General features: G+C 43.0%; 2 long non-coding RNA genes across 2 annotated transcripts in view; one reads left to right on the top strand and one right to left on the bottom strand.

The window, feature by feature from the left end:
* The window catches only part of LOC144582140 (uncharacterized), a 140,120-nt gene that overhangs the window by 70,162 nt on the left and 41,987 nt on the right, over positions 1-27,971 (top strand). The gene's annotated exons all lie outside the window — the stretch shown is intronic.
* On the bottom strand, positions 4,355-6,206 carry LOC118152847 (uncharacterized). The gene is made up of 4 exons (XR_013534206.1): positions 5,931-6,206; positions 5,716-5,819; positions 5,301-5,500; positions 4,355-4,564 (listed from the first exon to the last, which is right to left on the bottom strand). It is a non-coding gene; the product is annotated as an uncharacterized LOC118152847 (long non-coding RNA).

Raw genomic sequence — 27,971 nt, 5'->3', positions numbered from 1 at the left:
AAATCTCCACCTGTGGTGGTTTGGTCTCTTTAGTAGGTAGAACTGTATGTGGAATGAGGCCTCAAGAACTACTATGTGGAATGAGGCCTCATTTTTATTATACTTCCATAAGAGGCTTAATACTCTATAATGCAATCCAATTTAGTGGGTATTGTCAAATATTAGACAAAGGCTTTGATCAGTCTGAATTAATGCTGGTATCAGTGCATGACTTTGCCTATCAAGGGATAGGTATTTGATTCAGCAGTGAAGGGGTGGCATTCATTAGTCCTCTTCTGAACAAGGAATGACAAAAGAGGGAACTTAGAGTTGATGGATTCCAAGGTTGAGTCCGTGTAGCTTGCATGATTCTAAAATTACACGATTCTAAAATCCCCCTTTTGGGGGGAAAATGTTTTTAGAAAATAATGTGCAAGGAAATAGACTGGGAAGAACTAAGCAAAAGCGTGGATATTTTGGAGAGAGCCAAGAAGGAAAGAAAGGAGATGTGAGACAAAAGGAGACAAAGGCTTATTAGACTATCATTTGATTCTTCCTGCTCAGGCAGGGGCTGATTGAGGCCGGGCTGTTGAGGACTGACAGTGGGGTTGCAGTCACTAGGAAAACAGTGAAGACCTTGTTCCTGACTTCAAAGGCGGTTTCACCCCGATGACTAAGTGAAGACTGGGAAGGCCACCCGCCCCACCCCAACCCACACTGTAACTCCTTGGAGCCCCTGTGAGAGTGGTCCCAGGTGGAGAAGGTAGGTGTGGGGTAGGTAGAAAGTTTCTTCTCTGGCAATGTTTGGGTGTCCTGGCTTCTCACAGTGGGACATTTTAGGACGTCTCCCAGTGTTATCCAGCAGCCTCCATCTACTATAATAGATTACTTAAAATCACACTTTCCTCCCTACAGGGGTAAAATGGTTTTTACTTCCCTCCGTTTCCAGAAGCAATTTGGGTCTTCACACCTTGGTGGAAAGAGTTTTCCAAGCATCTTCTCTTGCTGTTCTAAGAATCCAGGGAATGGAGAAGTCTGTGCCTCGCCTCCAGCAGCCAGTCCTATCCTGCAAGACACTCTGGTCTCTGCCTGTTGTCTTCTTGCACAGCCAGTAGGGGCTGTTGGCAAAGAGCTTGAGTGTGAACTCCTCATTTTTGCGCCCCCAATTAATCCAAACGTTAGCAGTCTACCTTTAAGAATTCTATCACTTCTTCCCTGACTACTGCTTAGCTGCCTCTGTGGCTGCCCGTCTTCCTTCTGTGTTCGGCCATGCTGTGTCTGTCTTCTCAGAGGGGCTTAGCACTCTTTAGAACTTAATTCGCTTGGTTGCCTTGCAACCTCAGCTCTGAGGACTCAAAAGATAGAACCGCGTAGATTATCTGGCCCTTAAGGGAAGAATGTTCTCTTCATTCTACAGATTTTCTATATTCTAAACAGAAGCAATACCTCACTCCAAAACATTGTCTTTGTGGGTTTCTTTTTGATCTATGGACCGTTGTGTTATGGGACTCTCAATTCCCAGATATAGGATGGCTTTTTAATTACTGGTATTTCTAGCCTATTTGCATTTAATGAGAGCTCACTTTGTGTAACTTGCCTCCTGAAGTTTTATTTGTATCTGACCTTTTTTGGCAAAAGCTCCGCATTTGCTTGAACAGAACGTGGTGTGCATTTACTGGGCGTAGTTTTCTCTTTGTCCAACTTATTCATTACGGTCTTCAAATCTTCAGTATCTATCTTAGGTATATTAGTGTCCCAGTACACTTCAGAATTTTTCACCTTAAACTACACATTTTGGTTTTTATATCTTGATAAGATATTACCTGTCTCCAAACTAAACAATTCATCACTTTGAGGGGACTATGTCTAATTCCTTGCCTCTGTATTTCATCTAACATGTTAATATAGCTATACTAGCTTTTTGTTTTTTCAACTTGTCATGTTTTGGATATCTTAAATAACTAGATTTTCTGAAGCCTGACAGTATCTTAACTAAAGCACTTAGTCCTTTGAAGTTATTACTGGTACTTGGATTTAAGACTTATGAATTCCACATGGTCTGCCATTTCTTCCCCTGCCTGCCTTCTTTGATTACATTTTGTCCCATTTATTCTCTTGTGTTAATGGGTGTTAATATTCTGGGAATAAATAAATACAGAAAACACTAATGGTATCAGTACCTTAGCACTCTATCTAAATCTAACATTTAATATTTACCTCTTAAGGTTATATCAAAATTATCTCCAGCCAGTGGGAGTCTCTGCAAGTAGATGAGATTCTGGAATCAGATTATTCACTCATCAGCTACCTATGGCAACAAGACCACAATGGCAGATTGCAAATGAAGTAATAACTCCCAGCATACTCCAGTGACCCTTGTTGAATTTTTTGCATATCAGAATCACCTGAGGAACTTGGCAAAAATATAAGTCAAACACTGTTGCTTCAGGCTGGACCTCTGCTTTTTTGGCATACAAGGTGACTGCTTGGAGTCTGAGAAGCTCCGTATTAAAGCATCAAGACTGAGATTACTCCCCTGTCGCGAATGAGGATGACAGAGATGGAAGAGGAGGTACAATTTGTTTAGCATTTGGGAGAGAAGCAATAGAATCAGGACTGAAGTTGGTTAACTGCCAGACTAGCACTAAAGAGAACATGGAAGCCCAGGCCCGCTACTTAGAAGCTATGATATTATTTAAAGGAGTTGTCATCTCCTACAGCCAAAGTGCAGATGCTGCTGAAAGTCGACCCTAGTGTATGACTAGAAAAATAGAGACACAAGGAATATCAAATTCTTATACCTGGCAAGTCTCCTAAAGTCAGGATCTGGTGAGGAAGGAGTAGGATGATACTGACATCTGGGAAGATGGACTCTGGATCCTTGAGTCCCCCAGAATCCACTGTACCTCTCCCCTTAAAAATAGAGGCATCACCTGAGATACATGCATTATCATCTTGACCTATGCCCCCATCTCTCTGTGGCTTCCAGGACTGTTGTGGCAAGTCACAGCATGACCTAACTGGGTCAATCTTTCTGCCATGGGAGGGGAAGGAAGTACTCACCCACAGATCTATGGGATCTGGCTATTCTGAGTAGGAAGACACCCCTAGGAATGAGTCTTGAGAATGCTGGAGGAGGGAAGTCAGAATATGAGGCTTAGGCAATGGTTAGTTGCCCACAGGGACCCTGATGGGAGTAACGAATGGTCCAGAGAGGATACAAGGAACTAGTCCTAAAATTCTGTAGTATGGGAAATCTTGGGGAGGAGGTTTCAAGGAAAATTATGGCCCATAGCAGCAGTTCTGAAGACCTGTTACATATTCAAATTCTGGAAGATTAGAAAACTTCATCCCCAAGCTTCCTGCAACCTCTCATAAATAAACCTCTCCAGTCTCTGGAGGTAGGGTCCAAGCATCCATTTTAGAATTGCCCAGGTGACTCTAGTGCATAGCCACGTTAGAGAGCCATGGATACATAACAAATGAGGAAGAGATGCCAGCACTACCTTAGCATATTTTTGAGAAATCAGTCTGTAGGCCATGGTTGGTAGGGGTAGGGAGAGAGAAAGGGGCTCAAATGTAAACCTGATAGAAGAAATAAAGTTCCAGAAAAGCCAAGATAATCTCAGGAGGCCCCAGGATTAACTTTTTTCCATAAAACAAAAGCACTAGTGAAGTCACCAGCCTCACAAAAGCTAGTGGTGGCTTTCTTCTGTGGGCCCAGGTTGGTAAGGAAGGTTCCCATGTAACAGAGTTCCCTGGTGTCCATGGGGATGTAAGAGTTCAGAAACAACAGCAGGCAACAGCAATTGACCCTCCGTGCCTAGATGGATATGATTATTATATAAAGCCACAAAGCCAGAATGACAATTAAAAGTCCTAATTCACAGGGCTACTAGCCTATTGAAAATATTGTTAAAAAATTGGGGGGGGGGTGGTTAGCCCAAAAGGTATTACATGAGTCACCTAACCAGAAGAGACCAGTTGAAGACTTGTCTACCAGCCAGATGGAAAGCCAGTATCATCTCTTGTCTAGTGGTCAACTCTGAGCCAGTCCCAAATCTAATTGAGAAAGGACCCACAATACCATAACATGTACATAGTGATTTCCCCATGTCCTTCAAAGACTCTATGGTCATTTGAGGACCTATACCCCTAGGGAAAGGTAAACACTCGGGTCTTTCAGAAGCTGCTGTGTACAGGGTTGGATATGTTACTTATATGAAGGGCCCAGACCCCCTCATGATGTTCCTATTAGAGTGTACGAAGTCAAAGTTCTCTCCCAAGTAGGTCTTGCAGTCCATCCTGTGAGTCTCTACATCTACTTGATGGTCATTCCATTGGCTAAATGTCTGAATGGACTGGACACACTTGGAAGTTAGCAAAGATCTCATTTATTCATGACCTAAGAGTAGAATAAGAATTCCTAAGGCAGGAAACAGCAAGGAGAAACCCATAAAACTACCTTGCCCAAGACAGGAAACCAAGGTGGCTATGGTATCTGGGTAGAATGGTTTCCTCAAAGTCGTAAAGGATGCAGAAGATCTCCATCAGTCATATCCCTTTCAGTGTGCCTGTATGCTACCTGCAAAAATCAGATGGACTCGTGGTAGAGGATGATCAAGGACAATAGGCAAGCAAGGATCATGGAAACCATCCTGTCACTGCATAGGTCAGAGGCTACCAGCCTGATAGACCTGAAGATGGCCTCTTGTCCACAGCTGATGCATCAACTTTGCCTTGGATATATGGCTGCCTTGAAATGCCTGTGTAATTTAAATAGCCATTCTTGGCTGTGACCAGTAGGTAGAATACAAATGATATTTTCTCACCAAGGGTAGAAAACAGGAGTGGCTGTCCTTAGCATCTCTTTAAGAGACCTACTTGAGGAATTTGTTTCTTTTCAGTGAGTTCTGGCTCCTGGCAGAGAGAGGGGTTCCTTCCGAGGGACTCAAGTCCCATTAAACTTAATACTGGCAGGTCATTTTGGATAAACAAAATGACTATGAATGATTGAGGTGTGTCTAGGCACTGACTTGTCTGGAATTCACTAGACGTGTCCTGGTGTTCTCACGACTGGCCAAAAAATAAAACTCAGAGGCTATCGGTCTAGTGCTTAAAACTGGGGTCTCAGACTTCTTGAAGTAATGTCTGCATTTCCCCTCCAGGAAAACAACCTAGACCATACAAATCAGGGCTGAAGTGACATATCTAGAATGGATGGTGGAGGAGGAGGGAACACAATATCGGTGAACTGTTGTAGGTTGGGTTCTCCTAAAGGTGCCAGTGTAGTTTGGGGTATGAGATTCAAGGATACACACCTGTGAAAGGAACAGGGAGAAAGCAGATTGGGCAGATGGAGAAGTCAGCACTGGAGCAGGTCAAAGCCTGAGCCAACCTGACAAGGGGAGCTGTAGCGTGAATGTTGTCCATCAGGGTCCTCAGACTTGGCCAGAAGGCCCAGGCCCACGTTTCTCCCCTTCACTGGTTTACAAGAGGTGGGTCGCCTCAGGAAGAACATCTAGAACAAAGGAGATTCTAACAAATATAGAGACTGAAGGAGATGGTGACCTTGTAGATTTCAATCCCAGGCTGGCTGGCAAGCAGAAGCAGTGACTTTGGTTCTGGGTGTGACATGATGGCTGCACAGAGGGGAGCTATGGCTGCAGGAAGTCTGAGGGCACATAGACCATTGCAGCAGCCTTGGTGATGTTGTTATACTTGCCCATGGCCCACCTTCCTGCTTGCTATCCTGTGACCACCAAGATGATTCAGCTCTTGCTATCCATTCTACTTCTTAGTTTTGATGTCTCCAAGCAGATCTTGTCTGGGATTGTTCCCTGTTGAGGATGAGTTTAGTTACCCAGACCTCAAGGAGAATCAATGTTGGTTCTTTCTCCAGGTCATCCCACTCTTAGAGAAATGATGGTCTCCTATTGCTGTCTCATCACCTGGTACTGATGGTCCCATTCCTACGCAAGCATGGATTCACTCCATGGCCCAGTATTACCAGTATCCTTGGGCATGATTACATGATGCCATCCTGATCAATGGGGATGGAAAGGCTGGTAGGTGGCCTGGATGGCTTAATTAGATGAACAGAGGAACCAATAACTTTGTTTTCTAGGATGACCCTCGGGCTGCTCCTTCTCCCAAAACAAAAAGCATAAGAGGGGGTGCCATTCTCACTGAAGTTGGTAGTTCTCTCTCTGCCAGGATAGATAGAGGAGGTGATTATGGAACTGGGCTCTCTGGTATCCATGGGAATGAGAGAATGCAGAAATAGCAAAGGTCAGGCAACAGCACTTAACCATCAGAACATGGACTTAATTACCATGAGTCACAAAGCCAAGAGAACAGCAGAAGCCCTGATTCACAGGGCTGTGGATCACCACTATATATATATGATGGAAGGAGATGGGTAACTGAAGGTATTTTGCTTGACTTAACATAACCAGAGGTGAAGAGTTAGGTGAGCAGAAGATGGACACCAGCTGCCCCAATGGAAAGTCACCATTCCTTGCTCAATACTCACTTCAATCAATACTGGCTAATTCTTAAAGGATGCTACACTACTACAACAAGCACATAGTACCCATTTATGATGTCCTTCCCTGAAGGTATCTGTGGTCATTTACATAGGAACTAGACCATGAGGAAAGGAGAACAATAAGTTCTTTGAGGAGTTGTTGGATGCCGGGTTGGACTTAAACTGGCATAAAAGGATTAAGACCTTACTACTAGAGTAAGGATGTATGGATCAGTTAAAGTCCTCACCCAAGCTAGTCTTAGTCCAGTGAGTCTCTGCATCTATGCTGAACACTTCACTGGCCTCTGAATGCCTGAAATGGATGGACGTACTTAGCAAAGCCCTCATTTTGCTTCCTGTTCTAAAGACTAAGGGTTACAATGGTTGCAAAGACCATAAAACTGCTCTAGGGCCAAGGTAGTAAATCAGAATTAGTATCACAACTAGATTGAATGGTGGAGATTAATGTTCCTTAATAGTCTCAAAGGATGCAGAAGTAGTGGTCCCAATCAATCATACCCCTGTTCAGTTTACCTATACAGGCCCTGCAAAAGTCAGATGGGCTCGTTGTAGATGATGATGGAATAGAACAATGCACAATAGATTAGATTACCATGGTATACTGCAGAGCTCGGAGGCAGCTGGCCCGACAACCTCTTGTTCAAAGTTGATGCATTAGCTTTAGTGCCTTTGATATCAGCTGTCTTGAAAAATGCATGTATAACTTGAACCAATATCCATTACTTGCTGTGAACAGTAGGTACAATAAAAGGATATTCTATGATTAAGGTGCTATAAACAGGAGGGGCTACTATCTTTCAGGGGACCACTTGAAATGTGCACTTCACTTTGCCACAGCTTTATGCTCTAGACGAGACCATTACTGGGAAGAGAAGGAAACTTTCCCACCATGAGGGAGAAAAAAGCTCCACACCAAACTCGGCTATGGGTGCCACGAGGTCATTTTGGACCAATTGATAAAAGATTGATCATGAGAGCAAGGATAGTTGCTCCATAATGCAGCCAGGCCTGACTTCTGTGGGATTCAGTGGACATCCCTTGTTGCTACCATGACTAGTAACAACCAGGAATGTCAGTAACCATTGCCTGATAACCACTTTGTAACCAGGGACTTGGATCCTCTAAGGATGAATGCATCAATTACCCCTCTTTGCAAGTACCCTAGATGACACAAATAAGGGTTTAGGGTGAATGATTTCTAATAGAGGTGGTAGATAAAGAATATATCAGCAGTGACTTTTTGCAGGTTTGGGGCCTCCTAAAGGAGCCCCATCTAGTTTGGGGTATGAGACATTTATACAATCCTCAGATTGGGTAGATGGGCAAAGTCAAACGCTGGAGCTAAGCCAGAGAGCCTCAACCAACCTGAAATGGGGAAGCCATAGTATGAGTGTTGCTAATCAGTGTCCCATGCTGGGCGCAAAGGACCCAGGCTTGTTTTTCCCCTTCACTCAGTTACAAGATATGGGCAGCCTCAGGAACATCACCTAGAACAAGGCGATTGTAAGAGAGCTGGTGACTTTGTACATCCCAGGCTAGGTGACAGGTGGGAATAGCTGTGTGTGCCAGGTCAGGTTGCCAGAGTGGGTGTATGGAGCAGGGTTGCAGAAGCTGAAGGTGCCTGGAAAGCCTGAGAGGGATCTCGTTAGCAGCCTTGGTCATGTCCGTAGACTTACTTGCCTGATTTCCTGTTTGCTCATGTGAACATGCTCTTGGCACAACATGATTGCCAGGTTGTTGCTGTGCTTTTTTAATGATCTGAGTGAGGCCACCTGCCTGTCCTTTGAAGTCAGTATTTTTGTCCTTTAGTTGATCCCATTCATTGGTATGGCCTGCGGTTTCTCATTGCTGTCTTTTCACCTGAGAGTGGTGGTCCTATTCTTGTTGCTACATTTGTTCACTCCATTTGTCCAGTTAGTATTGCTGGGCCCATCTGCAATAGGTCTTCCTAATCAGTGAGGGTGGGAAAGGCTGGTAGGTGGCTTGGGTAGTTTGCATAAGCAGGGATTCCAGGGTACATGCTTCCTCTGCCAGGAATACTCAGAGTTGAACTATAAGCATAGTGAACTCTGTGGAGAAACGTTAAGACAGACTTACTGGAATCTTCCTGTACCGCGAATCAGTGATGGTTTTAGAGAATGATCAGTCTTCTGACTTCAGACATCCTGGTGCTATGTGTCTAAACAAGTTCACAGCATAGCAGTTCTGGATTCAGGTATGTTCTAGACTCACCTGCCTTGAGTGGTAGCTCTCATACTATTTTGGACCTTTCTGCAGTATTGGGAGAAAAGCTACTACCTCAGCTAGAAGCACAGAACAAGGGAACTGTAGGGCTTGCATGGGGGTTCTCCAGTTTGCTTACGGCATCCCCGAGTGACACCCCACCCTGTGGACGTGTGGCCTTTGGAGCCTAACTGCATGCCAAATGTGCGGGGGAGTTGACCTTCTCCAGGGCAGACTTTCCCAATGGGAACGAGGAGCTAGTGGATGAACTAACTTGTTCTGACTCACTCAGAAGGACTACTGGAGATGACTTTAGCCTCTATAAAGACTTCTGGGCAGACAGAGCAGTCAGCTTGCTGGGAGGCAATGGCTCACTTAGGACACCCTTTCTCTTATTTACTATTTCTCCTTAACTGCTGCCTCTTGTTTTTCTTTGTATTCATCACTATGTTCCAATGGCAGCAAACGTGTTTTTGTCTCAGGATCTATATTCTAAGACACCTGACCTGAAATCTGTTAACAGTACTTGCCAAAATTTAGATTTTGAATCTAATCAAGAACCAGAAGCTTAATTTAGGAGATAAAAGAAACAACATGGGAGACTAGGAAAACGGCGGACAGGAGGCAGGACTAACTTGCAGCTCCCACTTGGGCAGATAGCAGCATGTGGAGACTTGCATTGTGAACTTGTGCACCAAGAACTATTGCGGGAGTGTACCAGACATGCTTGAACATACCAGACAAGTCTGAAAGAAGCGTCTTGCCACTGCAGGCTCTGAGACAGCCGAGACACCTTGCAAAATGTGAGGGGGAACATCCACCCCTGAGCACCCATCCTCGCTGGGGAACCTGAAGGTCTAGATCCTGGGAGGAGGATTTGACCTTACCTGGAGCTGAGACGAATTTAGACACCTGAACAAAATATAGGGGTAGAGGAAGTGGCAGGAAGAGCCCTGTGGGCACACACTATCCCCTGGGAAGCCATTTTACTTTGTCTCGCAGAGGTCCTTGGGGGAAGGTTGCCAGTGGAATTGGGGAAAGACCACAGAGGAAGAACTTCCAGTTGAACTTTGTAACAATTTTGACTAAGGTGAAATCTGGACAGAATTCGGGAGAGAGGGATAACCAGGGAATATGGATACAGGCACAGAAACTGGGGCAGACAGGGAGGCCCGAAACATTGAAAGAAAGCCCTCCTTGCTTTCTCAGCTTGGCAACTCAGTCTAGGGCGAACTCTCAGACCTGCTCACTGACTGCCTGGAAATAAACTCAGTGCTGTTGTCAGTGGGCTTGGTGGCAGTGGAACTGGCATTTCTGACTGTGGGAGCTGGGTAAGCCAGTCATTGCTGGCTTTCCCCCACTTCCCTGGCAACCTGCATGAAGCAGCAGAGACAGCCATCATCTCCCTGGGAACATAACTTCTTTGATCTTAGAACCACCTCCCCCCCACCCAATCCTCCACAGCAGCAGCAATAGCAAGCCCCACCTAAAGAGTCTGAGCTCAGACACACCTAATCCTGCCCCCACCTGATGGCCTTTCTCTACCAGTGCTCATAGTTGAAGACAAAGGACTTAATCTCTTGGATCCAAACGGGTAAAGAGGAAGTCAAACTGTCATTGTTCACCAATATAATTGTATACCTAGAAAACCCTAAAAATTTATATAAAGCTCCTAAAACTAATAAATCAGTAAAGTTTCAGGATACAAAATTAACCTACATAAATCAGTGGCACTGCTATATACCAACAACCAAGCTGAGAAATCAAGGTGTCAACCCCTTCTACAATAGCTGCCAAAATACTTAGGAATTTGCCTAAAAAGGAAGGTGAAAGACCTCTACAAGGCAAACTACAAAACACTGCTTAAGGGAATCATATATGACACAAATGGAAACACATCACATGCTCATAGATGGGTAGAGTCAGTGTGAAAATGACCATACTGCCAAAAGCAATCCACAAATTCACTGTAATTCCTATCAAAATACCACCGTCAGTCGTCACAGAACTAGAAAAAGTTCCTGAAATTCATATGAAACCAAAAAAGCTTGCATAACCAAAGCAAGACTAAGCAAAATGAACAAATCTGGAGCCATCACATTAACCAATTTGAACTTAGACTATGAGGCTATAGTCACCAAAACAGCCTGGTACTGGTATACAAATAGGTGCACAGACCAACAGAACAGAAGAGAGGACCCATAAAGCCAAATACTTACAGCCACCTGATCTTAAAGTGGGGAAAGGTGCTGGGAAAATTGGCAAGCCACATGTAGAAGAATGAAGCTGGGTGCTCATCTCTCACCTTTTACAAAAATCAACTCAAGATGGATCAAATACTTAAATCTAAGACCTAAAACCGCAAGAATTCTAGACAATAACATCAGAAAAACCCATCTAGATGTTGGCTTAGGCAAAAACTTCATGATCAAGAACCCAAAAGCAAATTCAACAAAAAGAAATATGTGGGACTTAAACTGAAAAGCTTCTGCACAGCTAAAGAAATAATCAGGGCCATTGCAATCCAGCCTGGGTGACAGAGTGAGACTCTGTCTCAAAAAAAAAAAAAAAAAAAAAAAGAAAGAAGATGGCGCTGTGAGAACAACCCAACAACCCAGGATTGGAGCTCGCGCAAACGGTGACTCTGAGCTGTATTTACAGACTGATCTTTGTTGCCCACAGAACGGGGAAACTCCCAAGTATAAAAAGACACGGGACGCCAGCAGCCGGGGCGGGGGCGGCCGGCCCTACCCAGCAATCCCCACAGGGCGCGCATGTCCGGGTGCCCTGTTGAACCGGCAACCTGAGACTTGAGAGGGCTGGACTTGAGACTGAACGAGACTTGGACAATAGCCCAGCCCAGGGGATTGCAGGGACAGATCGTTTGGGATACCCAGTGGGACGAACAAAACCGCGATTTCAAACTATCCCGAGCAGATGGTCCAGACGCTCTGTGGGGGAGGGGCGTCCACCACTACCAAGGCAACCCGCCCCAACTGAGATACACGCCCACTGCTGACGCAGCCAGACGTTGCCGAGGCAACCCGTCCCTACTGAGATACACGCCCACTGCTGACGCAGCCTGCCGTTGCTGAGGCAACACGCTACAACGAAGAGACTCCGCCGCAGAGCGTGGCAGAGACCACAGCAGAGCCTGCAGGAACAGGGCGAATCACACAACAGCAGGGCGGAGCCTCAGCAGCCAAACAGTGGCTAGTCTGCCTTCTAGCTGGGCAGGACACCTCATCGAACATCCAAAAATAAAGCCCAAACCCCTCAACACAGAGCATTTGAGGAAAAATTTTTAAAAAAAGGGGTTTTTTTAATGAGCTCTGTTGCAGCAGAATCAAACATAGCAGCCTAACAGCCCTGAATGAACAACAGAGCGCATAGCTCAGCAATTAAGCCCGTATAAAGTACAAACTGTCTCCTCAAGCAGCTCCCTGACCCCTCTATATCCAAAAGACTGACACTAGGCAGGCATCATCCTGGGACAAAGATAGCAGAAAAAGAAACGGGTAGCATCCCTCGCTGTGCCACAGCTGCTAGAGGTGCACCCCAGACAAGCAAGGTCTGGAGCGGACCTCAGCAGTCATACAGCAAAGGGGCTAGACTGGTAGAAGGAAAACCAAGCAACAGAAATACTTCATCATCAACACTCCGGGTGTCCACTCAGAGACCCAATCGAAAAGTCAGCAACTACGCAAACGACCAGCGGACAAATCCACAAAGATGGGAAGAAACCAGCGCAAAAAGGAGGAAAACACCCAAAACCAGAACACCTCGCCTCCTAGAAAGGACCAAAACTCCTCACCAGCAAGGGAACAAAGCTGGACGGAGAATGACTGTGACGAAATGACGGAATTAGACTTCAGAAGATGGATAATGAGAAACTTTTGTGAGCTAAAAGATCATGTATTAAATCAATGCAAAGAAACTAAGAACCTTGAAAAAAGATTTGAAAAAAGATTCGAGGAAATGATAACAAGAATGGATAACTTAGAGAGGAATATGAATGAATTAAAGGAGCTGAAAAACACAATACGAGAACTTCGCGAAGCAAACGCAAGTTTCAATAGCCGAATGGACCAAGCAGAAGAAAGAATATCTGAAGTCGAAGACCAACTCAATGAAATAAAACGAGAAACCAAGATCAGAGAAAAAAGCGCAAAAAGGAATGAACAAAGTCTCCAAGAAATGTGGGACTATGTGAAAAGACCTAACCTACGTTTGATAGGTGTACCAGAAGGGGACGAAGAGAATGAATCCCAGCTGGAAAATACTCTTCAGGACATCATCCAGGAAAATTTCCCCCACCTAGCAAGACAGGCTAACACTCAATTGCAGGAAATACAGAGAACACCACAAAGATATTCCGCAAGAAGAGCAACCCCAAGGCACATAATCGTCAGATTCAACAGGGTTGAAATAAAGGAGAGAATACTAAGGGCAGCCAGAGAGAAAGGTCGGGTCACCCACAAAGGGAAGCCCATCAGACTCAGAGCAGATCTCTCGGCAGAAACACTACAAGCCAGAAGAGAGTGGGGGCCAATATTCAACATTATTAAAGAAAAGAACTTTCAACCCAGAATTTCATATCCAGCCAAACTGAGCTTCAGAAGTGAAGGAAAAATAAAATCCTTTGCGAACAAGCAAGTACTCAGAGATTTTGTCACCACCAGGCCTGCTTTACAAGAGCTCCTAAAAGAGGCACTACACATAGAAAGGATCAACCAGTACCAGCCAAAATCACACTGAATGCTAAAGAGCTTCAACATAATGAAGAATCTACAACAACTAACAGGCAAAACAGCCACTTAGCATCAAAATGGCAGTATCAAATTCACACATAACGATATTAACCCTAAATGTAAATGGACTAAATGCACCAATCAAAAGACACAGACTGGCAAATTGGATAAAAAGCCAAAACCCATCAGTGTGCTGTATCCAGGAAACCCATCTCACATGCAAGGATACACAAAGGCTCAAAATAAAGGGATGGAGGAAGATATACCAAGCTAGTGGAAAGCAAAAAAAAGTGGGAGTTGCAATTCTCATCTCTGATAAAATAGACTTTAAAGCAACAAAGATCAAAAGAGACAAAGAAGGCCATTACATAATGGTAAAAGGATCGATACAACAAGAAGAGCTAACGATCCTAAACATATATGGACCCAATGCAGGAGCACCCAGATACATAAGGCAAGTTCTTAATGACTTACAAAAGGACTTAGACTCCCACACAATAATAGTGGGAGACTTTAACACTCCACTGTCAATATCAGACAGATCAACCAGACAGAAAATCAACAAGGATATCCAGGGCTTGAACTCAGATCTGGAGCAAGCAAACCTGATAGACATTTACAGAACTCTCCACCCCAAATCCACAGAATACACATTCTTCTCAGCACCACATCACACCTACTCTAAAATTGACCACATAATTGGAAGTAAAGCACTGCTCAACAAATGCAAAACAACTGAAATCATAACAAACAGCCTCTCAGACCATAGTGCAATCAAGCTAGAACTCAGAATTCAGAAACCGACCCAGAACCGCACTGCTTCATGGAAACTGAACAACTGGCTCCTGAATGTTGACTGGGTAAACAACGAAATGAAGGCAGAAATAAAGAAGTTCTTTGAAACCAACGAGAACGAAGACACAACGTGCCAGAACCTCTGGGACACATTTAAAGCAGTCTCTAGAGGAAAGTATATAGCAATAAGTGCCCATATGAGGAGAATGGAGAGATCCAAAATTGACACCCTATCATCAAAATTGAAAGAGCTAGAGGAGCAAGATCAACAAAACTCAAAACCCAGCAGAAGACAAGAAATAACTAAGATCAGAGCTGAGCTGAAGGAGATTGAGACACGAAAAACCCTTCAAAAAATCAATAAATCCAAGAGCTGGTTTTTTGAAAAGATCAACAAAATAGACCACTAGCCAGATTAATTAAAAAGAAAAGAGAGAACAACCAAATCGATGCAATAAAAAATGATAAAGGGGAAATCACCACAGATTCCACAGAAAGTCAAACCATCATCAGAGAATATTACAAACAACTCTATGCGCATAAACTAGTAAACCTGGAAGAAATGGATAAATTCCTGGACTCCTGTGTCCTCCCAAGCCTAAACCAGGAGGAAGCTGAAACTATGAATAGACCAATAACAAGGTCTGAAGTAGAGGCAGCAATTAAGAGCCTACCACACAAAAAAAGCCCAGGTCCAGACGGGTTCACAGCCGAATTCTACCAGACACACGAGGAGGAGCTGGTACCATTCCTTCTAAAACTATTTCAAACAATCCAAAAAGAGGGAATCCTTCCCAAATCATTTTATGAGACCAACATCATCCTGATACCAAAACCCGGCAGAGACCCAACGAGAAAAGAAAACTTCAGGCCAATATCCATGATGAACATAGATGCAAAAATCTTCAATAAAATATTGGCAAGCCGATTGCAACAGCAAATCAAAAAACTTATTCATCATGATCAAGTAGGATTCATCCCGGGGATGCAAGGCTGGTTCAACATACGCAAGTCTATCAACGTAATTCACCACATAAACAGAACCAAAAACAAAAACCACATGATTATCTCAAGTGACGCAGAGAAGGCATTTGACAAAATTCAACAGCCCTTTATGCTAAAAACCCTCAATAAACTCGGTATCGATGGAACGTATCTCAAAGTAATAAAAGCTATTTATGACAAACCAACAGCCAATATCATACTGAATGGGCACAAACTGGAAGCATTCCCTTTAAAATCTGGCACTAGACAAGGATGCCCTCTCTCACCACTCCTATTCAATATAGTACTGGAAGTTCTAGCCAGAGCAATCAGGCAAGAAAAAGAAATAAAGGGTATTCAAATAGGAAAGGTGGAAGCCAAATTGTCTCTATTTGCAGACGACATGATAGTATACCTAGAAGACCCCATCGCCTCAGCCCAAAAATTCCTGAAACTGATAAGCAACTTCAGCAAAGTCTCAGGATATAAAATCAATGTGCAAAAATCACAAGCATTCGTCTACACCAATAACAGACTTAAAGAAAGCCAAATCAAGAGCGAACTGCCATTCGCAATTGCTACAAAAAGAATAAAATACCTTAGAATACAACTCACAAGGAACGTAAGGGACCTCTTCAAGGAGAACTACAAACCACTGCTCAACGAAATCAGAGAGGACACAAACAGATGGAGAAACATTCCATGTTCATGGTTAGGAAGAATTAACATCGTGAAAATGGCTATACTGCCCAAAGTAATTTACAGAATCAACGCTATCCCCATCAAGCTACCATTGACTTTCTTCACAGAACTGGAAAAAACCACCATGAACTTCATATGGAACCAAAAGAGAGCCCGCATAGCCAAGTCAATTCTAAGCAAAAAGAACACGGCGGGGGGCATCACACTACCAGATTTCAAACTATACTACAAGGCTACAGTAATCAAAACAGCATGGTACTGGTACCAAAACAGAGATATAGACCAATGGAACAAAACAGAGGCACCGGAGGCAACACAACATACATACAACTATACAATCTTTGATAAACCCAACAAAAACAAGCAATGGGGAAAGGATTCCATGTTTAACAAATGGTGTTGGGAAAACTGGCTAGCCATGCGCAGAAAGCAGAAACTAGACCCCTTCCTGACACCTTACACTAAAATTCACTCCAGATGGATTAAAGATTTAAACATAAGACCTGGCACCATAGAAACCCTAGAAGGAAATCTAGGCAAAACCTTCCAGGATATAGGAGTAGGCAAGGACTTCATGAACAAAACACCAAAAGCATTGGCAACAAAAGCCAAAATAGACAAATGGGACCTAATCAAACTCCACAGCTTCTGCACGGCAAAAGAAACAGTCACTAGAGTGGATCGGCAACCAACAGAATGGGGAAAATTTTTGCAGTCTACCCATCTGACAAAGGGCTGATATCCAGAATTTACAAAGAACTCAAACAGATTTACAGGAAAAAAACAAGCCCATTCAAAAGTGGGCAAAGGATATGAACAGATACTTTACGAAAGAAGACATATATGAGGCCAACAATCATATGAAAAAATGCTCATCGTCACTGGTCATCAGAGAGAGGCAAATCAAAACCACATTGAGATACCATCTCACGCCAGTTAGAATGGCGATCATTAAAAAATATGGAGACAACAGATGCTAGAGAGGATGTGGAGAAAAAGGAACACTTTTACACTGTTGGTGGGAGTGTAAATTAGTTCAACCATTGTGGAAGACAGTGTGGCGATTCCTCAAGGCCTTATAAATAGAAATTCCATTTGACCCAGCAATCCCATTACTGGGTATATATCCAAAAGACTATAAATCGTTCTACTATAAGGACACATGTACACGAATGTTCATTGCAGCACTGTTTACAATAGCAAAGACCTGGAATCAACCCAAATGCCCATTGATAATAGACTGGATTGGAAAAATGTGGCACATATACACCATGGAATATTATGCAGCAATCAGAAATGATGAGTTTGTGTCGTTTGTAGGGACATGGATAAATCTGGAAAACATCATCCTCAGCAAACTGACACAAGAACAGAAAATGAAACACTGCATATTCTCACTCATAGGTGGGTGATGAAAAATGAGAACACATGGACACAGAAAGGGGAGTACTAAACACTGGGGTCTATTGGGGGGAAAAGGGGAGGGCCAGTGGGAGGGGGAGGTGGGGAGGGATAGCCTGGGGAGAAATGCCAAATGTGGGTGAAGGGGAGAAGAAAAGCAAAGCACACTGCCATGTGTGTACCTACGCAACTGTCTTGCATGCTCTGCTCATGTACCCCAAAACCTATAATCCAATAAAAAATTAAAAAAAAAAAAAAAAGAAATAATCAGAGTAAATAAGATCATCCACTGCATGGGAAAAAATCTTAGCAATCTATATATCCAGCAAAGGACTAATATTCAGAATCTGCAAGAAACTCAAATCCACAAGAGAAAACAATCCCATCAAAAAGTGGCCAACAAAAATAAGAAAAATGCTCAATATCACTAATTATCAGGAAAATGCAAGTCAAAACTGCAATGTGATGCCTTTACTCCTGCATGAATGACTGTAAAAATGCTGGGTGCAGTGGCTCACACCTGTAATCCCAGCACTTTGGGAGGCTGAGGTGGAGTGGATGACCTGAGACCAGAAGTGAAACCCCATCTCTACCAAAAATACAAAAAATAGCTGGGCATGGTGGCGGTTGCCTGTAGTCCCAGTGATTTGGGAGGCTGAGGCAGGGGAATCACTTGAACCCAGGGGGCGGATGTTGCAGTCAGCCGAGATTGCACCACTGCACTCCAGCCTGGGCAACAGACAGAGACTGTCTGAAAAAAACAAAAATAAATACATGTTGGCATGGATGTGGTGAAAAGGGGACACTTCTACACTGCTGGTGGGAATGTAAACTAGTACACCCACTGTGGTAAACAGTGTGGAGATTCCTTAAAGAATTAAAGATAGATCTGTTTGATCCAGAAATTCCACTACTGGGTATCTACCCAGAGAAAAAGTCATACAAAAACTTGCACATGTATGTTCATAGCAGCACAATTCATGACTGTAAAAACAGAATACTACTTGGCCATAAAAAGGAATGAAATAAATGTATATAAACACCACAGCATACCTAGTTGGCCATAAAAAGGAATGAAATAATGGCGATCGCAGCAACCCAGATGGAATTGGAGACCATTATTCTTAGTGAACTAATTCAGGAATGGAAAACCAAACACTGCATGTTCCCACTCATAAGTGGGAGCTGAGCTATGAGAATGCAAAGGCATAAGAATGAAACCAGGTTCTTTTGGGGACTAAGGAAAGGGGTGGGACATGAGGGATGAGACTACACACTTAGTTAAGTGTATACTGCTCAAGGGAATGGGTGCACCAAAATCTAAGAAATCACTAAAGAACTCGATAGTACTCATTCACCAAAAACCTATTGAAATAATTTTAATAAGATAAACATGACAAACCATACCATGGAAACAAAATCTATAATAGTTAGATTTTGTAACCATTTACAGAGCAGACAACAAAGTGTCAAGGATCTGAGCTAAACTGTGGGCGTTGAATTTGGATCCTGATTAAAAAATAGGGGCTCCAAAGATAGTAGTAAATCTCCATTCTTAAAACCAAAACAAAACTCCATTTCTTTTTTTTTTTTTTGAGACAGAGTTTCGCTCTTGTTACCCAGGCTGGAGTGCAATGGCGCGATCTCGGCTCACCACAACCTCCGCCTCCTGGGTTCAGGCAATTCTCCTGCCTCAGCCTCCCGAGTAGCTGTGATTACAGGCATGCGCCACCATGCCCAGCTAATTTTTTGTATTTTTAGTAGAGACGGGGTTTCACCATGTTGACCAGGATGGTCTCGATCTCTTGACTTCGTGATCCACCCGCCTCGGCCTCCCAAAGTGCTGGGATTACAGGCGTGAGCCACCGTGCCCGGCCAAAACTCCATTTCTTTAAACAAAGGTGTTTGCTTATTCAAAATTAACTGAAGAAATAATTGGGTGAACAAAATCAGATGGGGCAGTACTTGGGGGTCTTACAGTATCTCCTTAGGAAGATTCAAAGTAAGGCTGCAGTGGTTGGGAGAAACACACAAAATTGGTAACAGGTGACCTGTGGAATATTGGAGAAAACAGTGATTTTAAGAAGTGCTCGAATGATGATACTTACTAAAATAAGGGGCAAGATGAGGGGAAGAAAGTTCATTCTGTTGGAGCTTGAGATTCCTGTGGGTCAATTAGGTACAAGTAGCTGCTGTCAATTAGAGGCTGCACAGAAATGTAAAGATAGGGCATATGTATGTAAGGAGGTATATAAAGTGGCTCATGATTGAGATGACCCTATGTCTTCAGACCCTCCTTTGTGGGGAAGTGAGGCTGAGGCTGGTGTGCAGGTAGTCTATTAGGAACATAGCAAGCATAAGGGAGCAGGAAATAAAGACAAGGGTGCTTTGAGTTGGCCTCCACTACAACTACCTGCCCCCATCCCATATAAACTCCAGGAAAGGTCTCAACGCTATACAGCAGGAAGAAAAGAGGAAGCATTTACCCAGAGGTTTATTGCTCCCCCTAGATCAAGTGTTGCCAAATGTGAGTTCTTGGGGTTTCTGGCTTATACATAGAAGTGCAGCATTCCCACGGGCATCTATGCAGCAATGTCAGAAGGTCCAGGAGAAGGTGCTGCATGGGGAAGAGATTGGATTGCTCCTGGATAAAACTGGTCCCAGTAGTAATGGCTCAAAGGAAAGGTGTGACGTCAAAGGGTTTGAAACAGTATTGAAACATTTTCAATACATTTGAGGGAGATATAGGAAATACAGTTGAACCCCAGGGGAACAAGTTGCCACAAGCCTAAAACAAGAGCTCTCAAAAAAGGATTAGAAAATGATACGCATAGCAAAAATCAAGAGGTCACTTTGTAACCAACACATTTGAGAATTCACTAAAGTCTGGTCCCTAGGATGAGAAAAACAAGTTTGCAAAATACCAAGTTCGTAAATGAATTGTCATCTGGGTAGACCAGTGACATTAGTATTTGTATACTTCTGTTGCATGTATATGCAATATTGCATTATATGTTAAACATTCTCAAATGTCGTAAAATACTTAACGTTTGCAAAGCTTTTTCTTCACTAATTTTAGCCAGTGCTGTGAATAAAAATGTTATAAAGTTTAACATCCTGTGAAACAGCATTTTTGATCAACTAAGTCTGTTTTGATTCTTGGTCTTAAGGGTTGTCATAGCTGAGAAATATTTTGCAAAGATTGGTAGCTCCAGATGAAAAAACTACACCATTGGCTGTTATTAAATCATGAAACTCACTGTGTAGTACCATCTTGTTACACAAAACTGGAACTCTTCTGAACTTCCTGTTTTGTCATTCAGTTGTTGCAAACTAATTGGAAGATGTTGCACTTCTACACTTCTAACCAATTAGTCCAAAACTTCCTGAGCTTTTGAAAGCCATTTTTCTAACCTGTTTAAAACATCTAGATTTTAGCATGCAGCATGACTTTTTCAACACTGTTCTCCAGAACACAATTGCAACTTTGGAAACATTTAAATATCTGCTTTTATAATCTCTCCATACCATAAATTTCTTAAAGCAGTGTTTTGTTTTATTAGTGTTAGTTTGCTTTTATCTTGAAGGGAAAGATTTCTCCATGGATATCCAGTTGTGTTTTTTTTAAATTGCATTTTAGGTTTTGGGGTACATGTGCAGAACATGCAAGATAGTTGCATAGGTACACATGTGGCAGTGTGATTTGCTGCCTTCCTCCCCTTCACCCACATCTGGCATTTCTCCTCATGCTATCCTTCCCCAACTCCCCCCGTCATGCTGTCCCTCCCCATTCCCCTCAATAGACCCCAGTGCATAGTGCTCCCCTCCCTGTGTCCATGTATTCTCATTGTTCATCACCCATCTATGAGTGAGAACATGCAGTATTTCATTTTCTGTTCTTGTGTCAGTTTGCTGAGAATGACGTTCTCCAGATTCATCCATGTCCCCACAAAGGACATGAACTCATCGTTTTTTATTGCTGCATAATATTCCATGGTGTATACGTGCCATGTTTTCCCAGTCCAATCTATCATCAATGGGCATTTGGGTTGGTTCCAGGTCTTTGCTATTGTAAACAGTGCTGCAATGGATATTCGTGTGCATGTGTCCTTATAGTAGAACGATTTATAGTCCTTTGGATATATACCCAGTAATGGGATTGCTGGGTCAAATGGAATTTCTATTTCTAGGTCCTTGAGGAATTGCCACACTATCTTCCACAATGGTTGAACTAATTTACACTCCCACCAGCAGTGTAAAAGTGTTCCTATTTCTCCACATCCTCTCCAGCACCTGCTGTCTCTAGATTTTTTAATGATCGTCATTCTAACTGGCGTGAGATGGTATCTCAATGTAGTTTTGATTTGAATTTCTCTGATGACCAGTGATGATGAGCATTTTTTCATATGTTTTAGAGTATTGGAGTAAGAATTATATAACTACAGGACACTGACAGAATTATAGATACATGTTCTGTGTACTTAGTATGAAGTTATCAGAACTAGCAAGATGTCAGAAATAACATCAAAGCATTGTGTATATACTTAAGGAAGGATTTATATGCTAATAGAAAATTTTACTCTAATAGTCTTTATAATTTCAGCTAGTCCCTTGGCAGATCTATTGGGAGAGCTAATGTTTTACCTCATACGGCTATTGGAGAAACATACTAGGAGTAATAGCTTTGCAGTTATCTTGCTCTCAGGTGTTACACTAGCTTTTTCAATCTGTAGTTTCCCTGTCGCAGTGTGTTTCTTTGAGATGGAGTCTCTCTTGCTTCGGCTGGAGCACAGTATTGTGATCGGCTCACTGCGGCCTTAAATTCCTGGGCTGGAGTGATCCTCCCACCTCAGCCTCACAAGTAGCTGGAACGACAGGTGCATGCCACCACACCTGGCTTCTCTGTAACAATCTTTCAACTACGGGCTATTCTCACATTGCTATTAAAATACCTGGAACTGGATAATTTATAAAAGAAGTTCAGTGGACTCAGTTCTGCAAACTGTTACTGTAAAGGAAGTTCTGTAGAAGCATAGTGGCTTCTGCTTCTAGGGAAGCCTCAGGAAGCTTTCAATCATGGCAGAAGGTAAAGGTGGAGCAAGCCTTACATGGTTGGAGCCAGGAACATGAGACTGACGAGGTGCTATATACATTTATCTCATTATCGCAAGGATGGTACAAGGAGGATGGCGCTAAACTATTCATGAGAAACCTACCCCATGATCTAGTCACCTCCCGCTAGGCTCCACCTTCAATGTTAGGGATTACAATGTGACATAAGACTTGCACAGGGACACAGATATAAACCATATTCTGCCCCTGGCCCCTCCAAAATCTCATGTCCTCCTTACATTATAAAGTACAATCATACCTTCTCAACAGTCCCCCAAAGTCTTAACTCATTCAGCATTATCTCAGAAGTCCAAAGTCTAATCTGAGACAAGGCAAGTCCCTTCCACCTATGAGCCTGTAAAGTCAAAAATCAGTTACACTCAAGATACAATGGGGTTATAGGTATTAGGTAAATACTCCAGTTCCAAATGGGAGAAATCAACCAAAAGGCTACAGGCTCCATGCAAGTCTAAAACTCAGCAAGGCAGCCATTAAATCTTAAAGCTCCAAAATAATCTCCTTTGACTCCTTGTCCCACATCTAAGGCACACTGGTATGAGGAATGTGATCCCAAGGTCTTGGGCAGCTCCATCTCCTCTGGCTTTACAGAGTTCTGTATCTACAGCTGCTCTCATGAGCTGGTGTTCAGTATTTGACTTTTCAAGGCTCAGGGTGCAAGCTTTCAGTGTGGATCTACCATTCTGGGATCTGGAGGATAGTGGCCCTCTTCACAACTCTATTAAGCAGTACACTAGTGGGGACTTCGGGTGGGAGGCTCCAACCCCACATTTCCTGTTCACAGTGCCCTAGTAGATACTCCTTGTAAGGGCTCTGTTCCTGCAGCAGACTTCTGCCTGGACATCCAGGCATTTCCATACATCCTCTGAAATCTAGGTGGAGGCTTCCAAGCCTCAACTCTTGCAGTCTGCTCACCTGTAGGCTTAACAGTACAAGGAAGGCACCAGTGTTTAAAAGGGTTAAGGCTATATCCTGTGAATCAGCAGTACAAACTGTAGCTGGGACCCTTAGAACCATGGCTGGGGCTGGAGCAGCTGGGATGCAGGGAGCAGTGTTTTAGGACTCTGCAGGTTGGCAAGGGCCCTGAGTATGGCCCAGAAGACCATTCAATATTCCTAGACCTCTGGGTCTATGATAGGGGGGGCTGTTTGTCTTCAGAGAGGCAGCTGACAGTGTAGCCTGCCCTGGCCTAAGCTCTGTGTCTGTCAAATCTTGAGTCTCTGTGTATTTCAAAGTTTAGTAGTTGAGGATCACTAACTCACATATGAAGTCTAAGATGTAACCTCACACTCATGGGGGAGGGGAGGGGCAGTTCACTCCAGATTCTCAGTGGAGTCTGAGACCTCACTTTCCCAAGATGGGTGGGGAGTACGCTCCAAGTTCTTAATACAGCAAAACCATTCATCATTTCCTTAAACTGTTGGGCATCACTTCAAAGCTACATTACAGCTATTCCTTCTGAGGCCAGAGGCAGGGATGTATGCTGAAAAAGGGGCTGATATAGATTTGTTGTGGGAGGTTTGCTCCTGTCTACAATAACACCATTAACAAAGGGTACAAGTTTCCCCTCCATTTCAAGGTACTCACCTTGTCCCTCTAAGAACTAACTGGCTTATGGAAATCCATTTAGAGAAGCCAAGAGATCCTGAAATAAGAGAATGACAGAGAAAGGCTCTAGGCTCAATACTGGCAAACAGGTGCCCTCTTGCTGAATGCAATACCACATGCAAGGCGCTTCCACTAAAATTGCAAATGTTCTGTTTATACCTTAAATATACAAACTTCTGGGGCTAAAGAAAAACTATCAACTGTCTCCCAACTGGATTGGTTATGTTTTAAAATGTCTCCATGACTTAAAAAATGTGGTCTCATTTTACAATTTCATTTATACATAGCTTTAACATTGGCATTGGCATTGCTAGTGACAAGCTGAGTCACCTAAGTTTTCCAGAGCTCACGTGCTTAGTCATATAACAGATATTACTTAGACACAGCTGCAGAAAACTTGAACTCAAACCACAAGGGCCTATTTTCATGATACAATTATTGGTCTTTACCACTATTCCTTCGATGGTTATGGGTTTGTTTTTTACAGTGTAACTCTATTGCTTTAAAAAAATCTATAAAAGGCCTATTTATAATAGCATCTAAATTTTGATGCTATTATATTAGGTAAATACTCCAGTTCCAAATGGGAGAAATCAACAGTCAATGTGAGACAGAGGGCATACTCCCAGAAATCAATGTGAGACATAGGGCATACTCCCAGAAACAACTATTGAGGTGGTGTTATGTGAGCGAAACTACTAGCTTCCTTTATTAATCTGGTCAAGAGACTTATAGCACAGTCTTGAACCAGCATTGATTGAGGGCTCTTCCAATTTATGCATCTTCCCAAATGGCATTTTGTATTCAAAATTTATTGAGACTACATCAAAATGGAGTCTTTGTAAAGACTTTCATTTAATTTGACTTCATCTCTCCTGAGGGATGTTTTTGAGGGATAACTAATATCAAGCATATGCCGCATGTTCTTCATAGCTTAGTCCAGGCAGCATTCTGCATGACACATGGCTAACTTTGAGCAATTAGTCACTACTGTAATAGGGTCAAATGACAAATCCCCCCTTTATCTCTGCCATCCCTCAAGTTCCTGGGCCTAATCAGATTTGGGCATTCAGAAGAAAACATCAGAATGATGGAAGCTGTGTTTAGAAAGAGAAGTTTGCAAGGAAAATCTATTGCAGAAGTTAAAAGGGAAAGAAATACTGGCAAAAATAAGTTTGAGGTAGAATGGAATTTCAAGAGGAGCTTCCTCCTTTTGAAGAAAGATGAAGGGTACCAGTGGGGAGAATGGTTAAGGTATCTTACTAAGCAAAAGACTTGTTCACTCTTTGAGATCTTCCTAAGTTAAGAAAGCATAGTACTTGTGATGACTTGTCAGATTCTGCTCCTTTGAAAAGACTCAGGCAGAGATTGGACCTGCAGGATTTATGTAACAGTAAGATTTATTGACCGTTGGATAGCCAGTCAATGTACCCAATACACCAAGGTTGAAGCCAAGAGAGCTTAATTGTAGAGCCACTAAATGAGATGGGTGGAAACCTCAAATCTACCTCCTTGAGAGGTTTGGGGAATAAGGTTAAGGGACCTCGAATAAGGGAATAAGGTTAAGGGATCTAGAATAAGGGAATAAGGTTGAGGGAATAAGGTTAAGGTAATAAGGGTGGGATGGATGGTGGGCTGAGATGTGAGATTGCTGATTGACCCTAGAAGTTGAAAGGTAAAGGCATGGGGCAGAAAGACGGGGAATAAAGGCACTTTTATGCTGAGTCAGTTCCTTGGCTGGATTTTCAGATTGATTGGCACCAGATATCCTGCTGGAATTTGAAGGTCTGAAAAGCAATGTTTGAGCCAAAGGTCTTTTTTTTTTTTTTAATCAATCAACTTTTAACTTTATTTTTAGAGCAATTTAATGTTCACAGCAAAATTGAGTGGAAATTACAGAAGATTCCCATGTACCATGTCCCACCCCACAGACACAGCCCCCTCAGTATGGACATCTCACACCCAAGTGGTATATTTGTCACCATCAATGAACATACACTGACACATCATTATCACCCACAGCCCATCGTTTATATTACAGTCCAGCACTAACCCTTTAAACACTTTCCCTGCCTTCCTGCCTTCTGAGATACTACTATGAACTTGTCTAAGTGGTGGTCTACCTTACTGCATCCAGTCTATTAAACAGTTTTCTTGGTTGACGGGTTATTCTATATTTTTTGCAGAGACTTTTGACACCATGCCATGGCTCACTTCTTTCTAGAGCAGTGACCATGACCCACAGTTAGAAATCATTTTATATCACAATCCACTACACTCACAAATTCACAGATGTCTGTGGGGGTGATTAGGAATTGAGGCCACCTTCAGATGGCCTTAATGGGGATGCTAAATGCCTGTGACGAGAACTCTTCAAAAGTCCATATCCTCATTTGCCATTTTATCCACAGTTTTGTCAAAAGTTTTATGCTAGTCTAAGCAGAGATCCTGTTTATAGGAACAATGAAGGAAGCAAGTGGTCAGCATTGGCAACGGCAAGGAAGAGGGTCAAAATAGACCAGTGTGCCTGGTTAATGCATAACCAATTCTGCCTAAAGCCTGGCTTTTTAGTGTTCATCCTGTGAGGGTGGTGTCAGGATCCCCAGACCTGAATCCTGAATTCAGGAATCAAGGAATTCTTTCTGAATCCTGAAGCAGGATCAAGGAAGGAATCGGGGTATGACTGTGAGCTTCCTGCTGTTGGAGGGGTACCATGATCAGGTATAAGAAATTAAGCTGTTTTGCAATGGCCTATAGGTACTCGTGCATGCCAGGTCTGGGGCTCCCATCCTGCATAATGAAAACCTTAGTCTTCTCATCTACAGTTCAAGCACAACATTTAATGGAATACTGAATTATGTGGTAAATTATGAACCTTATTAGTGAAAAGGCAAGTTCTAACTTCAGGAGCTCTTGTGAAACTAATCACAAGACCTGGGGCATTCATGAGAAGTCCAGAAAATCATTTGGGTAATTCTGGGGCTTCTGGAGAGAACTGCTGTAGCCAGGTGGCCTGTTGTCTAATCTTGTCCACACAGGTTTTGACTTCAGCTGAGTCATTGTATGTACACAAGTTGTATTAGCTATTGCAGACTCCACCCTATCCCGCCAAGGCCGTCAAGAGCAATCTTATCTAACACAACCCAAGCCAATAGATTAAGTTCTTTGGGTGGCATCAACAAGAATTCCTGAGGGAGAGGTTTCTAATCACATGTTTATGGAACACTACTCTGTACCAGAGTAACAGTCTGCCCAAAGAAGTACTTGGCTCCATCTTTGTACCCAGACAAGTTCTGGCTTACGAATCTCCAAAGCAAGTATGAAGAACCTTTCAGTTCTAACAAATTTCAGGGCTAGTCTGGTGCTTAGTTTCAGCAGATCTACCTACACAAAGAAAACTGGCCTGATTGGCAAGTTCCTCATATATAGCAGCTGTCAATGCATTTGTAAGCCAGGGAGAGGGGGTTCCCTAGGAACCCCCACAACCAATAGGCATACTGGAAGCACCCAGGACCCTGTTGTATAGGTTAAGCCTGGAGTCTAAATCAAGGTTCTGTAGTTACTGAGTTTATTTCCAAGCACTGCTTTGTAGTAAGGAGCTACTGAAGTTGCCAAGACCCAAGGTAAGAGTTCAGAGGTATGACTGAGCAGGACTTAAGGGGATGATAATAATAAAAGAATACAGGCTACTAAATAGACAAGTGGGACCTAATGAAACTCCACAGCTTCTGCACAGCAAAAGAAACAGTCACTAGAGTGAATCGGCAACCAACAAAATGGGAAAAAATTTTTGCAGTTTACCCATCTGACAAAGGGCTGATATCCAGAATTTACAAAGAACTCAAACA

The sequence above is a fragment of the Callithrix jacchus genome, chromosome 4 (assembly GCF_049354715.1).
Source record: "Callithrix jacchus isolate 240 chromosome 4, calJac240_pri, whole genome shotgun sequence".
Classification (NCBI taxonomy): Eukaryota; Metazoa; Chordata; class Mammalia; order Primates; family Cebidae; genus Callithrix; species Callithrix jacchus.
This window is presented reverse-complemented; position numbering and strand designations above follow the sequence as displayed.